A 13,697-nucleotide genomic window follows, 5' to 3' on the forward strand; every position below is an offset into this window, starting at 1 on the left:
ATAGATACCCTTAACTCCTATGATATTATGAATGCAGTAAATTCAGATACAAGAGTAACTCAGTCTGCTTCTAGTAGAATGGACTACATAATACTAAGTAAAGAGGTAAAAGATAGTATTAGATGCTCGAATGTGGACTTCCACTACTCAGACCACAAATGTCAATTTGTAGACTATGAACACACAAGCATACAAGAAAGGACTCAGGTCATAGAATATAAAAGAGTGCTTAAAGAGAAAAACATTAATGCTTTTAAAAGTAAACTATAATCTGAGGAATGGATTAGATTAGATTAGAGATTAGCAACTAGTTCTTCAGCAAAAAGGGTCCAAATGCAAATGGGCCAAATTTTATGATATTATTTTACAATATCTAAATTTTTGCTGCCCAGTGAAAGGAATAAAGAAAGTAACAACCAAAATGTAAAAAACACCAGACTGACTCTTCCAGCTTACATGATTAGTCTCAGGCAAAATATCGAGGATCTAAGTGTGCTACATAAGTCAACTAAATTGCAAATATTTAAGGATAAGTACAATCAAGCTAAAAAAACAATTTCAGGAGCAGCTCTCAAATTTAAGAAAACAGATCCTAGACAAGGAAATAGCTCAGTCATCAAATATAGGGAAGACTTCATGAAATATAAAAAATAGATATCGCAAAGCCACCCCTAAGGTAGATACTCAGATTGACAGAATCCAACATGAAGGAAACCATATTAATGATCCGGATAAAATCTGCAATATATTTAATGAATATTTTATATCTTCAGCTGTGAATCCAGTTAATAACACAGGTCTGACTCGGATGGTAAAGCCTTAGCCTAGGCTGGAAACTGCTTTCGGATTTAAGGAAGTGAATGTGGAGGAAATAGGAAAAATAATAAATAACTTAAAGAATAAGACCTCATCTGGCTGGGATGGACTGAGTAGTATTACAATTTAAAAATGCAATAAGTTCTGCAAGGTTCGCAGGAGAACTTCTGTAAAGTTTGGAAGGTAGGAGACGAGGTACTGGCAGAAGTAAAGCTGTGAGTACCGGGCGTGAGTCGTGCTTCGGTAGCTCAGATGGTAGAGCACTTGCCCGCGAAAGGCAAAGGTCCCAAGTTCGAGTCTCGGTCGGGCACACAGTTTTAATCTGCCAGGAAGTTTCATATCAGCGCACACTCCGCTGCAGAGTGAAAATCTCATTCTGGAATAAGAAATTAGTTGGAATAATTACCCATATGATCAACAATAGTATCAGGGAGCACACATTTACAAATATATTGGAGAAAAGTACAGTAAAACCTGTGCATAAAAAAGGATCGAAAAAAGAGCTATCAAATTTCAGGCCCATATCACTAATACGAATTTACAGTAAAATATTTGAAATTGTTTTGTTGACACAACATACTGATTATTTCACAAAGAATAATTTCCTGGAAGAAACACAGCATGGCTTCAGAAAGCATCACAGTATCATTACAGCAATTACCGAATTTCTCCACAAGGTGTACGATACCCTGGATGAGGGAATGGAGATAGCAGGGGTATTTCTAGACCTTACTAAAGCATTTGATTCAGTGAACCATGAGCTACCACTGAGCAATCTGGAAACTTATAATATAAATGCCACATCCATACAACTATTGATCACTTATCTAACCAATCATAGGCAGTGTACAAAGCTGAGTTATGAAAGTAATGGTCAGATCAAACATTTCCAATCCAGCTATGAAATAGTAAAACAAGGTTTACCTCAGGGTTCCGTATTGGGCCTTTTCCTTTTCCTGGTGTACATTAATGATTTAGAGGCACATCTGTACTCCCAACTAGTAAGTTATGCAGATGATGCTTCGCTTTTGTACTTTTGCAAACAAACTAATTACTTGACACTGGCTGCAACTGATGGCTTAAGTCAAATAACTACTTACTTCCATGATCAAGGTCTAAAAGTCAATATTAGCAAATCCCTGCTATTACTATTTAAACTTGGTAATTCATACCAAACCTGTGTTGATAATATAAGTGGCATCAAAAAAGTAGACACTGACAAATGTAAATTTTTGGGGATATACCTAGAAGAAAATCTTAGATGGGTAGAGCATATCAACGTTATATGCATTAAAATCAGCAGTTCACTGCACTTAATTAGCAAACTATCAAAATTAGTCTCTGAACAAACATAAAAAATGCTTATTATGGGACAATATTTGCATATATTAATTACGGAATAGAGGTATGGGGATGTGCTGCTGATAGACACATGAACAGAATCCTAACACTGCAGAAAAGAGCAATCAGGACCATGCATCAACTAGGATACAGAGATTCATGTAGGGAAACCTTTGTACAACATAAATATCTAACAGTATACTCCCTGTAACAGTACAAATTAATAACATTCTTTGTGGACCATAAAATAATGAAGCCAAGTGCTCTGATGCGCATACCCATAACATAAGACAAAAAGATTGCTTCTTCAGAAACAGAACTAAACTAAAGACAACAGATCATAGACCTTGGTAAATGGCCAGATATGGTTTAAGAAACTCCCAAGTGCTATAAGATGCCACAGAGGTAAAGTACTCAAAAGGGAATTAAAATCATTCTTAACTCTCAAATGTTTGTACTCACTGAAAGAATACTGATATTAAAATGTAGCTATTCTTAAATGTAGGCCTAACTCTTCTATCTATACGATGTACAATTCTGAGGTGATTGTAATATAGATTACTTTTGTAACAATGTGCTGTAAATTCAGATACCTATACTATGTAACAACTGTATGTTGCATTATGTAGTACTGTACCATGGCCAAGTGTGTCACCCTTAAGTGGCTTCTTGTAAATGTGAATTGCAAATTCCTATTGTTTGTACAAAAATAGTATAAAAATGCTATGGCGTTTGCAAAAGTCACCAGTTGGTGACTATATGCAAAAAAAGACAATAAATAAATAAATCTGTAGTGATGCCAGACAATGAAGCACCATCACGGGGCGTATTCTTCCTGGAATGAAGTTTGTATCCCATGATGATCAGCAGTGTGCTGGCATGAGTATAACTAAGTATTTCATAGTGCAGTTCAACAGAAAATAACGGGGTCACCACTGTAGGTAGTGGGGAGTGGGCATGGTAATTATGATGATAAATAATCACTCACACTCCCGTCAGTTACTATGAATACCTTTATTACTCCCCATGTTTGAAATTCCCTGATTTCCATAACCTGTGGCAACCCTGGGGGGCCTTAAAAATGAATGAAAACATCAGGAAAATGTGCATTTGTTAAGTGACATTATTGGTTAGTGAAATACAAATGATTAGTTCTGCAGATTGGACTTACATTCAAATTAATGGTCTCTTTAGAGATTTCCAAAATGCTGTATCTTCAATTATGTCCTGAACATCCAATCTTTTAAGTATGCACTTACTGTGCACTAACTGGCACACAGAGTATGAGGACCTGCTACAAAAAAGAAGCATATTTTAAATGAATACATCAGAATATTCATTTGTTTATTGACTTTATTGGTTATTATAGTTACCATCATATAAATCAAATATGAGTGTTTAGTTTTGACTTTATTGGTTATTATAGTTACCATTATACAAATCAAATACAAGTGACTAGTTTTGCAAATTGGAATTAACATTAGTTAATGGTTCCTTCAAGATTTCCAAAGTGCAAAATATTCTATTTGTCCTTAAAGTTCAATTGTTGAAGGATGCCATTTTCTATGCACATGACTGACAAATTGGTAAGGTGTTCCTGTAAAATAGTCGGTACTAATTTATTTTATACTCCCATTAGTTGTGAAAATGAACTCTCTCCACTGCAGTTGGCTGCTGTTAGACAAAGAAATATCCTGGCAGCAACTTCCTACATTTGCCAAAGTTTCTTCTACTTTATCTGCCTTTATTGAAGAATATACAACCAAAATACTCAATTCTGAAGATTCATTTGGAATGTTTTTCAAATAGTACCTTAAATGAAAACATTCTGATATGAGCTCATTAGCATTAATGCCTTCATGACAGAATTCTGCAAATTCATTGCAGCTTCTTCTCAACTGGTCAGAAACTCAGAATCAATTTGTTTTAACTGAGAAAGGAAACTAAAACTTCTGTTAACTTCCTCATATGATTCCAAACATTGCTTTAAATGAGCGTCCAATGTGCTGATTTTAGGCAGAACAGTATCAACAAGAATTTTTTGCCATTCCACTGCACCATTTCAAAAAATGATTTACATGTGCTGCATATTCTTTTCCTTTGGGAATTATCTTTAAGCACATCAGGGCATGCATACCATCTGGTTTCAGAGAGAGACTTTAGAACTTTATTTGCACCTAAGAATTCTGTCAAAATTTTCCATCAATTGTTTGAACCAGCAAAAAAGTGAACAATTTTTGAACAAACTAAAAGTAGGCCACTGCTTATGAAACACATCCAACCACCTGAACATCTACTAAATTCAGTGTACATGTGGTACACAGAACAAAAATACCAAATTAACATATTTCTTTTATTCTTGCTTGAAGACAAGAATACTTTCAAGCCATATTTGCTGCATTATCATAGCTCTATTCACAACAATCCTTTACTGAAAAGTCAAGGTTATCAAAAAAAATTACAAACAGTATCTGCCATATTTTGAGCCCTTGCCCCTCCAAAGGCAAAAATCTCTCAACAAACTGATCGTCTTTTATGTACCAAGTGATGAAAATCAGACGGTCATCATCTGAGAATCTGGCGAGGAATCCAAGCTACTGCGTAGTATTTGGCCGCTTTTGGTTCATTGAAAATTTAATTAACACTTTCTGTTCCATTACATTAACAAATTCATTGCAGATATTTGCAGACAAATACGATGCCGTTCCTTTGCCACAATTGCCATAGTTTTGTATGTGATCAGCAAGTAAAGGATCAAATTCACTTATAAATTCTAAGTATCCCAAATAATTTATGTTATTTTGAGACCCCAGAATGTCATTATCTCCACAGAACTGAAGTCCATTTGAAGCCACAAACTGCACAACTGCAACAATTTTTTTAGCACACTTTTCCAATAGCTGACCTGAGCATTAAATTGGGAAAGCAATCCACTATCCACTCATCCAGCAATTTTGCTTCTTGCTACATAATTCATCATTGAGTCCCTGTGCTGTAAACTGTACTCATACTTCCTTAATAAGTTACTTATATGCTTCCAACTTTGTATTCACTGGAAGAACTCAAATTATTTCCCAGAGTATTATTAAATAGATGGCAACAATAATACATGGATTTCTTGGATAGTGAATATAGAAGCCAGTTTCTTTCCACACACTCACCACTCATCAATTTGCAAGTAAAACACTCCTTGTTAAGTTTCTGGTTTTTGTTTTACTGCTTATATCAGGAAAACATACAGAAGTTTCGGAAAAGTCACAATTTTTATTCCGCAAAAACTTCGGCCCTCTGCGGATCTAAAAACCTCAACTGTTAAAATTTCACACTGTACTTACCAGGCCCATGAGATATATTTCCTCAAATATTTCTGTCCGTTGAGTCAAAGTGTCTTGAGCTCGAAGATTCATAACTGGAACTGATGAACTCAAAATACAAATGTTACCCTCGATGTAACACTAGGGCCCATTTCTAAGTTTTGAGGCATCTTGAGATGATGAGGACAATGAATCTCTCTGCCTGCTAGTTTCTTCAACTGTAAAAAAAGAAGTCTACTGATATTTTCTTTTTGAATTAAAACTTTTTCCCTTTTTCCTGAACCACTTAATTATGTTCTTTTTGAAATTATTAAATCAGGCTAAAAACTACACAGATACACATGCTTCATGTCACTTTCTAATAAACAGCCAAATAAACATCGTGAATCGCACACAGACAAACAACGCTTCACAAGCACCTCTGATAACGAACTACGCTTTGTAAGGTAGGAACTCCAATAATGCCTAATGCAGCTGGACAAATAGCAATGTGCCTCACATCATGACTGTTGTCACAGGTCCCAGCATACAGACCTCCAAGGCAATGTTGCAAACTCTCTGCAACGATGTTGCACGTTTATTCTTTGTTTGACCTATTGCCTTGCAGTATCTGATCATGCATTCAGATTCTAATTTGTCATCATTAGCTAACATGAATTAAATGAAGGTGCCTATAAGGCATAAGTGGACAACAAATTTAGTTTACAACAATGCCATGTCATTTTTCTTGGAGCATAAGCATAAACAAATATGTGTAGACAATGTCCATATATGAAAATGGATATACTGTATTATAAATAAAAATTTCATTACAGGTAGTGAAGCCTGCTACAAATCTAAATCTACATTCTACAAACCACTGTGAGCTGCATGGCAGAGGGTACATCCCATTGTACTAGTCATTCCAGTTTCTGCCTCTTCCATTCACGTATGGAGCATGGGAAGCATGATTGTTTGAATGCCTCTGTCCATGCGGCAATTAATCTAATCTTATCCTCATGATCCATATGTGAGTGATACATAGTGGGTCATAATAAATCACTGGAGCAACTGTTTAAAGCTGGTTCCTGAAACTTTGCTAACAGACTTTCTCTGGATAGATTATGTCTGTCTTTAAGAGCCTGCTAGTTCATTGCCTTCAGTATCTCTGTGACACTGTCTTGTGGATTAAACAAACCTGTGATCATTCGTGCTGGCCTTCTATGTACACCTTCAATATCCATTGTTATTCCTATCTGGTACAGGTGCTACATTCTCTGGTACGGGTGCTACATTCCAGAATGGGTTGCACGAGTGATTTGTAAGCAATCTCTATTGTAGACTGATTGCATTTCCCCAGTATTCTACCAATAAACCAAAGTCTACCACCTGCTTTACCTGTGACAGAACTTATGTGATCATTCTATTTCTTATCCCTACCAAGTGTTGCATCCAGGTATGAGTTGCTGATTCCAACAGTGACTCATTGACATAGTCGTAGGAGTCTATGTTTTTTCATTTTGTGAAGTGCACAATTTTACATTTCTGAACATTTAGACCAAGTTGCCAATCTCTGCACCACTTTGGAATCTTATCAAGGTGTGACAGTATTTATGCAGCTTCTCTCAGATAGTATTTCATAAAGATAAATCCATTATCTGCAAAAAGCCTGATTTTACTATTAATATTGTATGCAAGGTCATTAATATGCAACATGAACAACAAGGGTCCCAATGCACTTCCCTGGGACACACTCGAAGTTACTTCTCTTTGGATATTATTTTTGGGATTTTATGCATCATCACATTTTATTAGGATTCCTTTTGAAAATTTTTTTAGCTTAACGAGTGTTTCGTGTTACAAGTAACATTCTGGAGCAAAATATGTCCATTAAGCCAGATGCTACAGTTAACCTTTCAGGGAAAAAAAATCATTCTCATAGTACTGCAAAATGATCAGTAGAATTGTCATGAAATCACTGAGAAGTGGGTATACATGTGTTTTTTGATGAATGAGGTGACTTACTTAAGAAAATACTCCAAATAATATAACTGTTGCACACGGGATGAAAATCTAAAAGTTAGTGAGTCCTCCAGCCAGTGTCACAGGCTCTTACATTCTTTTACTATTTAAATTCCGAAATTAACTTTTTGAAAGAATGCAAAATGCTTGTTAATTTCACAATATATTTTAATTATTTGTTCTCAAATTCTAAAAATTCAATTAAAAAACAGTTGCTCAGTATAAGGGTTCTGATGTTTGGAATCTCAGGTTCCCCATCAAGTCTGGGGGTCCCTCTGAGCTTGTACCCCATGTTTGCCCTCTCCTGGGCTGGAAAACTATGCTGCTTTGTCTACTTTGCTAAGATGTAGACCAAGGACCTGGGAGACAATAAACCAGTATTCAAGATAATTCCATTTATTACTCACAATACAAGTAATTGCTGTGACTTCTGTGATGGCTGGTGGCCATGCAATCCAGAGATGAACCTACTGAATCCAACAACAGACTCAAGGCTGCCAAGAATGCTGCATCAGCTAGGAGCAGACATCAATGGCACCATGGTGCTGTGGTTTGACACCCGCTGGCAGGGTAGGCACACTCAGTCAGCAACATTACTTGGAGAAGGCAGCAATGGTGATGTGCATGTGTGATTCACTCACCATTTCAGAGAGTACTTAATCCCTCCCGGATCACTGTCCTATCAGGTAGAATGCGATATCAGATACAGTGAATTTGTGCTGAATGCTGAATCTGGCCCCACCAGTACAGTAGGCTGTCAGACTCATGTGACGCTGGAGTTTAGGGCAGCTTCTGCGCTGAACTAGAGCCATATGTGCTGTATTCTGTGCTGACTAGATGCTGGACTTCATTACCCTTGGCTATGGATCACTGATCCCCTTGTAAGGCAGCAAGTGCAAGACCAACACTAGAACAATGTCACATACAATATGCTACCATACCATAACCAGAGAATCGAGTGTGAGTTACAAGAAGGCCAACAGTGCTACTGATTGAGTGCATTAGTGTAGTGGGGGTGGAGTAATTTATGTCACTGAAGAGAGGCTCCACTCTACAAGATCATAGTAATGACTGTATAGGTTTTGCTCTTCTCAACTTGTCAGTGACCTTCAGTTCCACTACATATGTGAAAAAGAATTCACGCTGGAGTTTAGGGCAGCTTCTGCGCTGAACTAGAGCCATATGTGCTGTATTCTGTGCTGACTAGATGCTGGACTTCATTACCCTTGGCTATGGATCACTCAGACCTTGAAAAAATTTCGTATGTTCTTATATGGTGCAAAATTTCGCTTAGTCACTGGTCATAAATCTTTAGTTTCATTGTTACCAGCTTTCAGCAAAGCCGCTCATTGCCTTCATTGTTGTGCCTTATTTTTGCAGCAATATAAGTATAGAATCAGTTTGTGCAGTGCGCAAATGCAGATGCATTGCCTTGGCTGCCCATAGGATCCAATTCGTTGTTTGATCAGGAAGAACTGTTGTGTCTTCAATTTGACACAGAAGCAAGACAGACTACTGATACCAGAATGAGATTTTCACTCTGCAGCAGAGTGTGTGCTGATATGAAACTTCCTGGCAGATTAAAGCTGTGTGCCGGACCGAGACTCGAACTCGGGACCAAGTGCTAGAGCACTTACCCGCGAAAGGCAAAGATTCTGAGTTCGAGTCTCAGTCCAGCACACAGTTTTAATATGCCAGGAAGTTTCAGATTATTGATAGTTTCCTCAGTACCAAGGAAAGAAGGAAGATTGAACGTAATATCCCATCGACATTGAGGTCATTACAGATCGATCACAATGATGTCAAGGATGGGGCCCTTCCAAAGGACCTATCCTGGCATTTGTCTGGAGTGATATCTGGAAGTCACAGAAAATCTAAATCCGGATGGCCGGAAGTGGGTTTGAACTGTCACCCTCCCAACTAGAGACCTGTGTGCTAACCACTGCACCACCTCACTCTATCTTCCCTAGTACCAGCTACTGGATTGCATCTGCAGTAGCTGTAGCTGTAGACCCAGTGCTTAAGCAATTGGTGTGCATGAGACAACATAGGTGGCCTGATCGTTTGCCAGGATGGGCATTCAATACATTATGGAACTACTATGCTTTCTGTTGTCGTCTCTCCCCGTTAGATGGTGTCATTCCTTTGCTACTGTATGTGGTTGTCCTCACATTGTGATTCCAGCAATGTTGCATGGGTATGTTCTCAATCTGTTACATCAAGTCATTGGAGAACCTCCCACACTAAACAAATGGTAGGCTATGTCAGCAAATGTCCGGCCTGGTAAGGACCATGAGGCAGAGTGCCTGGCTGCAGCCTGCCACAAGTGTTTCATCAATAAATCAACAGGCAGCACAATGCACTGCTTTTTCTCTTTGGTCAGTGCCTACGCTACCCTCAAAAATAATTGATGTCAATTTTGCTGGACCTTTCTAAACTCTTTTTGGTTATTACTTGTTGATGCCTTTTCCAAGGTCCCTAATGCTGTTGTTGTCCTCCTACTGCAACAAATGTGACTGTCAAGATGGAGTCAAAAATTTTTTTCTGTAGAATGCCCACCTTGTACAGTGGTTTTGGACAATGGTTCTAAATTTTTGGCTCAATCCTTTGAGGATTTTTGCGCACACAAAAACATCTGTGCCTCCTTTTCGGCTGCAGTTCAATGGCGAGACAGAACATCTCGTGTGAACTTTCAAAATGTAAATGCCAAATACCTCATAGAATTTCCAGTGAAGGAGGGCCTTTGGTTCCTTCTTAATTCTTACAGAATAAATCAGTTGGGGAAGAGCCACAATGAACTTTTGCACTGCCAGCAGCCATGGACACTGCTCCAGCTTCTGCTGCCTTGTAGTGGCACCAATGTCATTGCGATTTGTGTCCAGCTCTCCAGTTTGGGCCTGAGGGTTTGGAAGACACTCCCTTTGGATTCCAGGCATTATCCACAGGCCAGTTCAGGTGCTGTGTGTTCTGGGTGGGCACTGATGAGCACCTTGAGGTGCACCACTACTATCAAGTACACCCTAGGGGCTGAACAGATGCCTCCCTGCAGACCACTGCGCTGGTGCCTCTTCCATCATCAACACAATTCACCCTGGGCAGTACACCATCTGTGCCATGACGACTTATCCTCTTGACATAGTCTCTGGTTCCTCAGCTAGTGGACCAGCTCCACACTATTGATATGACTGAGCATCTCGACGCCCTTGTGGTGCCATCTCTTGCAGGAGGGGACACCAGGGCTTCAATGATATGACCACAACTACTTCCTGCACCAACACAGGCACCTCCTACACTAAAGCAGGTGCCAACTACATTGACGCTGGGGTCTACCACCCACCTGTCAGCACTGCCTATGTTACCTCTGGACACGATGGCTCTCCAGCTCAGGCCACCTAGAGAGGAGTCTGACAAAATCACTCCTACATACCACGTGCTGGGGTCATCCAACACACCATTGAGGTGCTGGCATCTGCCCCCCCCCCCCTCAAGGTATGAGAGATGTAGCAATCCACAGATTACTGCACCTAAATCACCACTAACCACTACCACGGAGCATGTCGATACGTGCACCCATTTTAGTAGCATGTTGTTCGGTTGCTCCTGAGCCCCATCAGAGGCCACCTATCTTGATCCAGCACCTTTATTACCTTGTGCCAATACCAAGCTACCTTGGTGGGTGAATTCTTCCAATACAGATATGCGCCAACTCTGGCCAGCCGTCCTGGGTATGTTCTCTAAACAGTATTGTACTTGTAGCTGTCATGCTGTAATTTCAAGAACAGAACATTTCTTACAGCCATGTCCTTTATTTTGTTCAGAGTTACAACACAATCACTTGCCATATCCTGAATAACACTTTTTGTCTTCCACAGATTATCAAATGTATTACTTCTATAGTCAGTAATCAAAAGGAACATGAAGATGACCCAAGTCAGAGCACCATTTCTGATGATATACCAACAGTGGAATCAGTGCCTCATGCTGACACTCATCATTCAGAGTATAATGATATTGACAGACAACACATTAGAGATTTTGAGTCTCCATACCCTCAGACTGTAGTCACAAAGATCCAGCCTAATGTGGATACTGTACATGATGAAACTGAGTCTTTGCTGAAAGGACCATTAAGAGTAAATAGCAAACATTCCTCTGTGGGACATCATTGTTTAAAACTACTGTATCACTACCAAAATAGTGCTCTACTGTGTTTTTTATACATTGACTGTAAACATTTGAAGAAATTAACACACATAATCTTACCGTTAGAGACATTTAGTGATCATCTGAAGTTGTTTGATGGTACCAGTCATATTGTAGTATTCATAAAAGACAGTGATGGAAGTTCCAGGATGGAGTAATACGTAAAATAAGAGAAATGCAATCTCTCACCTGTGGCAGAATGATGTGTGCAGCCACAAACACAGTTTCTGCTGTGTGTTTCTGTGCTCCACATATGCATCCACTATAAAAGAGTGGCTGTCTTTTCTCCATTTTTTGCAATCATGAATGACAGTTTTGTGGTGATATGATTAATCAAAAGAAACCTGAATCGGGCCAAAGTCAGCAAGCCAATACTGAGAATACAGCTACATCAATAAGGTGCAACCTACCACTGATGCTGCATATGGTGAAACTGAAACTTTGACGAGCGGAGCATTAAGAATGAGCAGAAAAATTTTTCTGTATGTCTGTATTTTCTAAAACTAGGATTTTATTTAAATAAGCGTTTTTTATCGTGTTGGTTGTTTGTATGTTAATTGTAGACACTTTAAGAAATTAACAGATACAGTATTGCCGGCAGAAACATATTGCAACCCTCTGAAATTAACTGCATGGTAAAAGTCACATTGTGATTTTGTGTAAATTTGTGTATTATGATGATATTATTTTGTAGCCATAATCATTTTAAGAAAATGTCATCATTTCAAGTGTTGCACATTATTGGTACCAGAAGAAGGAAGGATTAATTAACCCACATGCTTATTATTCTAAGTAAGATACTCTTGTAAAAATTATGTAATATCCCAGACACTTACCATGATGTCAATACCAAGTATTTTATGTTTCACAGAATGTCAAATGGATGGCTAACAAATTCTTGAATCAAAAGGAATCTGAATCTGACAAAATTCAACATACCATAAATGATGATACAACGGCAGTAGCACCACTGTCTCAAAACAGCATACTGCATCCAGAGTCCAATGATATTGGGCTACAACTCACTAGAGATGCTGAGTGTCCATGCCCAAAATCTATGATTATTAAGACTCAATCAGCCGTAGATTCTTCTCGTGATAAAATTGAAACTCTGCCAGACAGGCCATTGTATGTAAGTAGTAAAAACTCATGACTTCAGTATTTAAAATTAGCAACAGAATTCAAACACTATGTGTGGCTATGTTATGTATTTGTACATACAGTGAGAATGCTTTAACTTACTTACAGATATAATCCAAGCAGAAGAATCATCCAGGCCATCTGAAGTTGCCTAATGATAATAATCACATCATTATATCCACAAAGACTATTTTTTTAATCACATTGTTATATCGCCTAAGTCTATTTTTGGAGGATATCTGTTTCAGCCAAATTGAAATTTAGTCATTTTATGAATATTTCAACATTTTTGATATTGTACATTGTTTGTATCTTATCAGGTACCAAATGCATAAAACGTATTATTACTTCTTCTCAGTAAGATGCTGTATTGGAAATTCCTACATCCTGAATACCTCACATTTTATGTTCTACAGATTATCAAATGGCTGACACCCAGAGTTATTAATCCAAACAAATTTTAATCTGAGCACAGTCAACATATCATTACTTTGGTAGCAACAGTGTTTCACATTGGGATTCCTCATCCAAAGTGTATTGATGTTCAGACTACCCACCACTATACTATCCATCAGAAAACAGTAAGCTGTTAATAGTCTGTGATGACAATATAGATTTTCCTAAGGCTGTAAACTATGAGTCACAAGTAGCAAATATATTCAATAATCATTTCTTAAATGCAGTAAAAAAATATAGGGACAAACAGTTCAAGAGAAAAATCACAGCAGTATGTTGGAAAACGAACCCTTGTCATATGAATGTATCTCCAGCTGTTCCCTCTAAAATTAAGAAAATTATACATTCTCTCAAAAACAAAAACTCATTGGGTTACTATGTTCCCATACAAGAAGCCCAGTCTTACCTGAAATACATAATGCATCA

This window comes from Schistocerca americana, chromosome 2 (assembly GCF_021461395.2).
Source record: "Schistocerca americana isolate TAMUIC-IGC-003095 chromosome 2, iqSchAmer2.1, whole genome shotgun sequence".
Taxonomy (NCBI): Eukaryota; Metazoa; Arthropoda; class Insecta; order Orthoptera; family Acrididae; genus Schistocerca; species Schistocerca americana.